The sequence below is a fragment of the Acinonyx jubatus genome, chromosome B1, assembly GCF_027475565.1.
Source record: "Acinonyx jubatus isolate Ajub_Pintada_27869175 chromosome B1, VMU_Ajub_asm_v1.0, whole genome shotgun sequence".
Taxonomy (NCBI): domain Eukaryota; kingdom Metazoa; phylum Chordata; class Mammalia; order Carnivora; family Felidae; genus Acinonyx; species Acinonyx jubatus.
The window spans coordinates 196753428-196763463 of record NC_069382.1 but is presented as its reverse complement, the minus strand read 5'-3'; the positions used below and the strand labels follow the sequence as shown (position 1 = coordinate 196763463).

Genomic DNA, 10036 nt, shown 5'->3' with positions numbered 1-10036 from the left:
TGCATGTGCCCCCCCCCCACCTTTTTTTTAAGGCAGTATAGAGACGCAACTGACATTTTTGGAAACCCCCTTACTGGGCTTTGGAAAATACATATGTTATATATATGTTACTTGGCATTCTTGAAATATTTCATACTCAAAACATTTTGTAATAGTTGGAAATTGGTCTCCTTAAACGTATTTTGTAAGGTCACGCTTCCCAGGCAGATCACGTTTTTATTTTTTGTGAATCAACAATGAATGATAGCTGTCCGAGCTTTCTTGAGCGAAAATCTAGGCTACAGTGTGCTCTAGGTGCCATGGAGACCAATCTAACCAAGAACGAAAGGCAGAAGCTGTATTAAAAAGAGAAAGAAAGCGAGAGGGTCTGGCTACATACTTGGCAACAGATGCCACAAGCAAAGTCAAGAGATGCAAGAAAGGTCTGGAAAAAGTGCTTGAACCCGAGAACCAGCAGAGGAGTATCCGCTCTGCCGAGAACACTTAAAAATGGACAAAAGGGAGCGCGCTCGTAAGTATGGAGAACAATCCTGATGATGAACATGGTTTGAAAAACACAGTTTCCAGAAGGGAGGGAGCGGGGTGGAGGAAGAGATAGGTGAAGAGGGGGGGGCGCCTGGGTGGCTCAGATGATTAAGCGTGGGACTCTTCATTTCAGCTCAGGTCATGATCTCACCGTTCGTGGGTTCGAGCCCCGCGTCGGGCTCTGGGCGGACAGCTCGGAGCCTGGAGCCTGCTTCACATTCTGTGTCTCCCTCTCTCTGCCCCTCCCCCACTCACACTCTGTCTCTCTCAAAAATAAATAAACATTAAAAAAATAAAAATAATAGCCCTGTGATAACGTTTATGGTGACATGTGGAGACCACACCTGCTGTGGTGAGCACTGAATAATGTATAGAATTGCCAAATCCCTATATTGTACACCTGAAACCAATATGACATTATATGTCAACTATACTTCAATAAAATTAAAAAAAAAAAACAACCCTGGAAACACTCCCCCCGCCCCCGTCCAAAGGACAAAAGCAAAAGCCCCAACTAAAAATGGACAAAGGGTAAGAAGCCAATTCTCAAAAGAGCACCTCTAAAGTCAAACATATATTCAAGTTCTCCCCGATTCCCCAGTAGGCAGGGAAATGCAAACTAAAGTCACAAGGACAGATCACTTCGCACTCATCAGGATGGCAACGTTTACAGCATGCCCTGGCATCGGTTGATGGTGGGAACTGTGTGCATTGAGGCAGAAGGGTCAGGTGTCACAGAATCTCGGGAAGGTAATCTGTCAGCATCTATTAAAATAAAAGTTTAGGTCTTCAAACCAGTAACTCCACTCCTGGGAATCCAGTCTGTGGGAAGAAAAATACTGACACTGACCAGGATATTTCCTGCCCATTGTTCTTAGCCGGCAAGGGCAGGGAGAAGGCGCACATCATGGGATGTCATCAGCCTTTCAAAAGCATGAGGCGAGTTCCCTGAAGAAGCTAGCACGGATTTCAGCAGGTGTTGGTGAGCCTGAAAAGTAAGAAGCAGTTAAATGTGATTAGGAGGGATTCTTTTTGTAAGACACTGACCCCCAAGCTCCCCTGTGGGTGCGTGTATGTGTGTGAATGCACGTGTGTAGGTACGTAGCATATACTTACGGGTGTCTGTGGAGAAACATATGGGAGAAGGTAAGCCAGGGGGTTATCAGGGGCCACCTCATGGGGGATGTGCTGTGGAAATGGGGAGGGGGAAGCGTCCAGAACAAAACCATCGTATTTTTATTACGCCCCTTCATGTGAATGTATCTGCACACGGGAGAGGCACGGAGGCCTGGTCACCCGAAGGCTCTCGGGGGTCACCCCGGTGTGGCGAGATTCAAGGTGACCTTTGTTGTCTCCTTTATATCCGCCTGTACTGTTTGAATTCTTTACAATAAGCATGCATTATTCATAGAACCAGAAATAGCCCACAGAAAGCTGTTTTCCTTGAATGGTGGAGAGGAGAAGAAAGAGCGTGTCCTGGCCTAGGGACGCTGCGTCCCAGGAGGTCGGACTCCCCGGCCCAGAAAGGGATGCAGAACTTGGGACACTCTGCCCGGCCTCCCACCCCTCATGGCTGATCCACCTTGTTTCTGGAGGGAAATCCGCAGGCCCTCGGTGCCCACCCCGGGGCCAAGCCCTGTCCTGTGCAGGAGACCCTTGGGCAGCTACCTTCGTGATCATCCTGTTTCTTTAAAAAATAAACTTTTTGTATCGAGATCACTGGACACTCACATGTAAGAAACAATAACGAGCCAGTATACCCTTCACCTGGTTTCCCTCAAAGGTAACACCCTGCAAACCTATAGTTACAACATCACAAACCAGGCAACCGACGTGGATAGGATCCACCCACCTCAATCAGATTTCCGTGGCTTTACCTGAGCTCACGCGGGCGCATGTGCGCGCGAACTTAGTTCTGTGCGATTTTATCACTCGTGTAGACTGGCGTGTGCACCGCCACAGGGTACCCTCGGGGTAGAACCCAGTGCCACCCCGCTACCCCTTTATAGACACGGCCACCACCCTCCCTCTCCCCAACTCCTGGTGCCACGCATCGGTCCTCTGTTTCTATAATCCTGTCGTTTTGATAAAGTTCTATAAATGGAATCACGCAGCTGTTGAGCTCAGCATAATTCCCATCGTCATCTTTTAGGATCCGAGCGTGAGCTGATGGCAGCGTGGGCTTGGGGTCGGAGACCTGGCTGTAGTTTCCAGATCCTTTTGTTTGAGTCTCCTTTGTCTCTTCCAGAAAATGAGAGTAACAGCGCCTGCGGGGACACGGAGGGAGGTAAGCTTTTCTGCTACGAATCCCAGCAGTGTTCAATGCATGCATCGAATAGCCTCACTCTTTTAGGTGCGCCATGGTCACATGCCTAGGTCCTACTCTTCCCATCACTCGGATGGTGGCACTGGGGGCCAATGGTGGAACCAGGACTCACATCCCAGAGTGTCTGGCAGGTGTGTGTGTGGGGGGAGGGGTGGCACCATTTCTATTCGACAGGGAGGAAGGAGACCTAGGCTCAGAGCACTGATGGGACTTGTCCCAGGGACACAGAGCTCCCCGCCCCTCGCTTGGCACTGGTTTTGCTGTGCCCCCTGCCTCAGGGCATCTTACCAGCAGTGGGGTAGTTTTCTGCTACTCAGGAGATGCAGAGAGCCCGAGCGGTGTCGGCCACTGTGGAAGCCAGGTCTGCTGGTTCCAATCCCCAACTCAGCCACTGAGTTGGTGCCCTGAGGCAAGTTATTGAACCTTTACATTCCTTGGTGTCTAAGGATAAGGAGGGAGGGATTGAAATGGGTTAATTTCTATGAAGCTCAGACAGTGCCCAGCACACAGTAAGTGCTCAGTAAACGTGAGTCGTTATTATCAATGTGATGGTTTATTTATCCCCGGAAGCAATTGCATTCTGGCTCTTCTGGCTGTGAGACCCTGCGCAAGCTACCTAACCTCTCTGTGCCTAGGGTGGTTGTGCAGATTAACTAAATTAGTACACGCAGCATACCTGCATCAGTACCTGTTTGGAGCAAGCTTGACCAGCGTTTGCTCTTGTCATGGGTACCCCTCCCCCAGCACCGCTCACCACCCAGAAGGCAAGTCTTCCAAGTTGGATCAGCCTAGTCGGGGGCGGGGGTGCCGCTCAGAGGGTTCTGACCTGTCCTCCTGGGACCGTGGGTCAAACTGCCCGGATTCTGACCCTCAGCCTCCTTCGTCTCAGCCAACGCCACGGTCTCTTGCCTCCACCTTCCCACCCAGCCTCCATGCAGATTCTAGAGCTGCCAACCAACTCCAGGGGCGTCACGGCCTGTTCCAAATTCCTTGATGACCAGAAGTCCCAGTGAGGCTTTCAGGCTCCTTGTGACCTGGTCTTGCCAGCCTCTTAACCTCGTGTGCTCCCTACGGGGCAGCAGGCCTGGAATCCACGTCTCAGTCTTTGTGCCTCTATGGTCCCTCTGCACATGCTGTTCCCTCTGCCTGGAAGGCCTGCTTTCCTCCCTCTTTGTCTAGCTGCAGTGCACATGTCTCCTCCTCCAGGAAGCCCCTCCTGACTCCCTGAAGTGGTCTCAGGAGCTCCTTCCCTGGCACTCATATAGTCAGGGTACCCCATCATAATGCTCCACTGTGGTCTCTCCCACTGACCCATGAGCCACGGGGCAGAGACAAGCTGTCTCCCTGCCATGTCCCTGCTGTCTGGGCAGAGCATCCCTGTGCAGTGGGTGCCTGTCTGTGTCTGCGGGATCCCTGATGGAGCTGGCGGGGCCTGCCTTGCCCTTCTGTACTTGACCAGGCCTCCTTGAATCCGGTCACTCATGGCCTTCCTCTAGAACTCCTGATGGTTCCCTTCCCACCGGAAGGTCAAGTCCAAACTCAGGACCTTCACACTGCTGTTCACTATCCCTGGAATATTCTCGCTTCCTCTTTTTCCAGCTAGCTGAGGCTCAGGGCTGACTTCCTCAGGGAAGGCTCCCGGACCTCAGACCACACCAAGTTCCACATGATGTGCTGGCTTCGCACCTTTCCCCCCTCCTTAGGAATGATCACAATTGTAGTTAATAATTCTGTGACTTACAATAACATCCTGGAACCTGAGAGGGTGGCCTTACTTGGGAAAAGGGTGATTAGATGTGATTAAGTTAAGGGTCTTGAGGTGAGATAATCCTGGATTAACTCGGTAGGTCCTAAATCCACTGACAAGAATCTTCATAAAAGAGGAGATGGGGGGGCACCTGGGTGGCTCAGTTTGTTGAGCGTCTGACTTCAGCTCAGGTCACGATCTCACGGTTTGTGAGTTCGAGCCCCGCATCAGGCTCTCTGCTCTCAGCGCAGAGTCCACTTGGCATCCTCTGTTCCCCTCTCTCTCTGCCCCTCCCCTGCTTATGCTCTCTCTCTCCCAAAAACTTTTAAAACAGAAGAGGCATGGACAGAGGAGGCAGCCACAGTCACGGGAAGCCACATTTGAGTGATGTGGCCACAAGCCCAGGAGCATCTGGAGGCCCCAGAAGCTGAAAAAGGCAGGAAAGAATTTCCCCTAACAATTTCTGGACTAGGGACTTTTACCCTATAATATTACGGGAGCACACATTTCTGTTCTTTTAAGCCTCCTGGTCTGTGGTATTTTTATTTTTATTAAAAATTGTTTTGAGTTTATTTCGAGAGACAGCGCACAAGCAGGGGAGGGGCAGAGAGAAGGAGCGACAGAATCCCAAGCAGGCTCTGCACCATCAGCACAGTGCCTGGTGCGGGGCTCGAACTCACAAACTGTGAGATCGTGACCTGAACCGAGATCAAGAGTCAGACGCTTAACCGAATGAGCCACCCAGGTGCCCCTGGTCTGTGGTAATTTATGATGGAGGCCTTCAGGAAGTAGCAGAGATCCATATATATATTAGGTCATTTAATCCCCACCCAAACCCACCGATTATCACTGTTTTAAGGTCCATTTTACAGACGAGGAAACTGACGAAAGCCAAGGGCCAATCACTTGCCTAAGGTCACCAGCTAGTAAGTGGTCAAACCGGGATCCCTCCCCCGACCCCCAACAGCTTGGTCCCAGCAGAGGCAGGCTAGTGGGCACTGACTGCTCCCCGTCTGGAACGCAGCAGGAACCCCTTCCCCAAGACCCTCAAACGTGGATGGCCTGTCGAGGGGATGGGAGCTCAGCACATCTTCGAGAGCGGCATCTCTGAGAAGAACGTTTGTCCTCTTGGTGAGCTGAAACCCGCCTCCCTGCGACTTTGAGGTCTGGGCTCACGAACTTTGAGTCTCAGGGTACCTGGAAGGCTGTTCTGGACAAGTTTGGACCCTTGGCTCCCACCTTGCTACCTGCTGTGGATCCTGGGACCCGGGGCCTCCTCATCCCTAGCGAGGAGAAAGTGGTGGTACCTGCCTCTCGGGTGGTCCCGAGGGGTGGTTCAGACACAGCAGATCAGCACACTTCAAATACGTAACTCTGACGTTGTCCCCACAGACCACTTTCCCTGGTGAGACGGCCTCAGGATCAACTCCAAATTCTTTCCCATAGCCAGAGACCCTACAGCTCTGGCCTCTACCTGTCTGGTCACCCTCCTCTTGGCCATTCATCTCACCTGTCTGTAGCCCGGAGACACCCCCCTCTTTTAGATTCTCAAATAAGCCACACTTTCCTGCGATCAAGGTGCTTTCTCATGCTTATGTGAATGCTCCTGCCTTCCTTTTCTTTGCTAGAATATAAGCTCCGGGAGGGCAGGGCCTTCTGTCTGTTCACTGCGGTATCCCTAGATCTTAATGGCTCCCTGGTACATAGTAGGTGCCCAATTAAATATTTGTGGAACAGAACTGAATGAATGGATCTTTGCCTCACGAAATCCTACCCTTCCTTCAAGCCCGGGCTGGACATCACATTATTCGTTCCACTATTTTTTGCTGACACGGGTTTGCCTCGCGGTGAAGGCTGTCAGCTCTGGCGTGAGACTCCTGGCTCTGCCTCTGGCTAGCCGTGTCACCTTCAACACTTCCTTTCCTGGGACCTGGGACCCTGAGAGTTCCGTGTGTACAAAGGCGCAGGTCGTGTCTTCCCTGACCGCCGATGGCCTTCGATGCCCACCGTCCCAGGTGAGGGCAGGGACGGGCTTCCCGGGGCCTTCAGCCCGAACTGGAGCTGGCAAGCCCCTCCCCAGGGCGGCTCCCACCCGCCCGGCGCGGCGGCCCTGCGCCTCGCCGGGCGCTCAGCCGCGGGACCCCGGCCCTTCCCCGGCGCGGGCCTCGGGGCCAAGTGCGCACGCTCAGGCCTCCCCGCACCTCCTCCGGCTGCCGCCGAACAGCTCCCGGCCTCGGCCCCGGGCGGGGGCGGGCGAGTGCCGCGCCTTCCCTCTGACTGGCAGGAGGACAGGCCAATCGGAGGGGCGGCCCGGGGAGGGGCGGGGCCGCGCCGCGAGCCGGGCGCCGGGTGGTCGCCCGAGCTGCAGCCGGGAGCGTGCGGCACGCGCCTGCCGGCTGCCCCGAGCGCGGTCACCGGCGCCGCCGCACCTCGCCCCTCGCCCCGCCAAGCCGCGCGCGCATCTGCCCGTCTTCCTCGTTTGCTGCTTACGAATTTTCTTTCTTTCCTTTTTTTTTTTTTTTTTTTTTGCACGCAGCCTTTTTCTGTTCCGTTTTGTCCTTTTTAAGGCGGGGGCGGCGGCAGCGTAAGCTCGGGGCGGGGAGGGGGCGGCTGGATGATGCGGCGCGGGGCTGCGCTGGCTACGTCCGCTGCTGCTGCCCGGCTCGGGCCTGAGCGCCGAGCAGGTGGGTACAGGTGCGCCGGGGGGCGGGAGGCGCGCGCTGGCCAAAGGGGGCCCGCGGACCCCACGACCGAGGGGCGGACCCGGCGGCAGGGGACTCGGTGACCGGTGCCGCCCCGCCCAACGCCCACCTCCCCCTCCTCCAGCCCTCGCGCCCCTCCGGATCCCTTGACGCTCTCGCGTCTCACCTCCGTGGACCCCCACCCTTCCCATCCCCCATTCCCCCCAAATCCCCCCGCAGCGTCTCTCTCCCAGCAGAACTCTGCCTCGTCTCCCTCCGTAGGCCCCCTCCCCGTCCCGCCCCCAGTGCCTCTGTCTCCCTCACGCCACCCCCATTTTCACGAGCCAAGGAGGGGGAGGGGGACCCACCGGCTGCCTCCAGGGAGTGGCGCGGGGGGCGTGGCCGGCCGGTTCTCTCGGTGTCCTACCCACTGAGTAGGTCCGGGTACCCCCGCGTCCCGGCCGAGGTGGCACAGAGGTTGGAGGCCGGAGGCGGCGGGGTGGGGGGCGAGGCCGCCCTGCCTGCACCCCCGCCCCGCGCACAGCACCCGCCGCCTAGGCCCCTGCCACGCACACCCCCGCGCTGCTCCGCCCACGTGGGTTCGGGGAGGAGGCTGTAGCGCTGGGAAGAAAGGCTGGTACCCACCCTGCTGCCCCGCCGGCGCGCCCTGGGCGCACGCAGCCTCGGGAGATGGCGCAGAGGGATCGGCTCTGCGGGGCCGGGCACCTTGCCTGGGCGCGCTGCGTTCAAGCCCCGGCCTGTGGGCCTGCGTTAGTGCGCCGTGCCCTCGCCCCCAGCCCTCTGCCCCCCCACTCCATCACTCCACCCTCCCTGCTTCGGGTTCCGGAGGAGCCGGCCTCGTCATCCCTGATAGAGGCAGCTTGCCAGGCTGGAGTCTTTTGCCATAGAAGCACCCCCCCCCCCCCCTTCCCCACGACCTCCCCTCCCCACACACCGGAGTCTGTCTTTCTCCTGATGGCTTGGCCGGCCTGGGCTCTCCGCCAGCCTCTGCCCGGCTCTTTAGACTCCGGAGATACTGTGTCTAACCGCGGGTGCTCCGCCACCCCCACCCCTTCCACGCGCACTCACAGGCACACTGTCCTTGGCCTTTGCTTGTGCTGTTCCCTCTCTAGGAACGCCATTCCTTCAACTGGTCAGCTCCTTCTCTACCAAGGTCAGGGAGAACCCCTTGCCCCCGCCTGAGGGTCCTTGGATGGCAGAGTGGGACACACTCCCGTCCTGTCTGATGGCTTCAGCCTGCCAGACCAGATTAGGAGATCTTGGAAGGCCAGGGGCAGCCTCAGCCCCTCACATGGGGCTCCGGGGCTCCCTGCACCTGAGGGGGGCTCTCCCCACGAACTCTGTCTGACCTGCTGGTGTAGGGTGAGTCTGTGGGGGAGCTGGCCTCTCCTCCAGGACCTTGAGCAGGTGGGTGGCACTTCCATGAGCCCAGATGGACAAGGAGGAGGGGCAGGTTTGGGGATGGCATGGGTGGTCAGGACCCTTCTCAGATGCTTGTCCAGCAGGGCAACTTCCCGGATTGCTGCTGCTGAGAAAAGTCTTCCAGAAGGTGGGTGATTGCCAAGTGTTTGTTGTTGAGCTCTTGCACATGGGTTGTAATGCATCTCTGCAGAGCATGAGGGTAATTCTCATTTTCAGACTTTTCACGGTGAGAGGCCCCTCAGTGGGTCAGGGTGTGGGCCCAACAAACACGATCATTGCCATTGTCCTTGACAAACCGTCCTGGCTCCCGCTGCCCCTGTGACCTCACCTGTTCCTCACATCCTCGCTTCCTTGGCCCACCTCTCTTTCTCCCTGCCACGCTGTCTCAGCTAAGTGTGCCACCTCTGCGTTCCCCGGACAGGTCTTGACCCTTCGGCTTCTCCCCCTGTGCTGTGGTTTTGTTACTGTTGTTTTTGGGGGAGATGTTCCCCTCCTTTGTCTGCCTGGAGAACTCCTATGCATATGTTAAGGGCCAAGTCTCTGGGTCCTTCTTTGGGATGTTTCCTGACTTTGGCAAACAGATTGCGGGTCCTCTCATCTGTGCTCTTTTGGAACATATATCCGTGTGTGGTTTAATATTTGTGTAGCTTTTCCTTAAGCAGACCTTGCCCACCGGAGACTGGGGACACGGTGAGGTCTGAGGGGCAGCCCTGCTTTGAGGGGGGCTCTGCCTTCCAGGGGGGCAGTCACAGTGTCATGGATACTGCCAGCGCCGTAAGAGGGACGGAGCTTGATGGTCTGTCCTCGGCCTGACCAGAAGGTTTCCCGGTGAGGAGGCAGGAGGGAGGCCCCACCCTCTTAGGGTACAGGGTGGATTGGGGCCAGGAGGGGAGCAGGAGAAGGAACAATTTTCTGAGGAAGGCATAAGCCAGCAGCCAGTGCCGCCCTTCCTCTCCGCGGGCTCTGGACCCAGACTGCCCGGGTGCCACGGCGGCCCCGCCCCTCACTCAGCTGCAGACCAGCAGGTGCCTCCCCCCCCCCCCCCCCCCCGCCCCAGGGTTTGAAGCTAAAACGGGTTGCCTCCCTCAGAAAGATTGGGGATGACTGCACTGTGTTCCAGTTCTCGTTTGATCTCCTGAGGGTGTCTGAGCCCCCACAGGGCTTCTGAAGTGGGGTTCACCTTTGTCCTGTTCCTTATGGTCGTGTGATCCTGGGCAACAGGATTAACCTTTCTGGGTCTCCCATTGCCTGTCCAAATGGGGGCGGCGGTCTGTCTGGCTGGGTTGATGTGGGGATCAGAGTGCGGTCTCCGGG

The 10036-nt window shown here is 56.6% G+C and overlaps 1 protein-coding gene and 1 long non-coding RNA gene across 15 annotated transcripts in view; one reads left to right on the top strand and one right to left on the bottom strand.

The window, feature by feature from the left end:
- Window positions 1–387: 387 nt before the first annotated feature.
- LOC113604865 (uncharacterized) lies at window positions 388–7902 on the bottom strand. Its single transcript, XR_003426904.2, has 5 exons — window positions 7648–7902; window positions 3140–3292; window positions 2378–2792; window positions 1376–1513; window positions 388–1290 (listed from the first exon to the last, which is right to left on the bottom strand). It is a non-coding gene; the product is annotated as an uncharacterized LOC113604865 (long non-coding RNA).
- JAKMIP1 (janus kinase and microtubule interacting protein 1) overlaps window positions 6967–10036 on the top strand; it is a 141155-nt gene continuing 138085 nt past the window's right edge. For 5 of the 14 annotated variants that reach the window (XM_053217610.1, XM_053217604.1, XM_027077499.2 and 2 more), the window contains exon 1: window positions 6969–7282. The gene's annotated coding sequence lies outside the window, so the exon portion shown is untranslated. Of the gene's footprint in view, window positions 7283–8830; window positions 8850–10036 lie in introns of those variants that run through there. The other 9 variants (XM_053217600.1, XM_053217606.1, XM_053217599.1 and 6 more) reach the window with 5 other exon arrangements.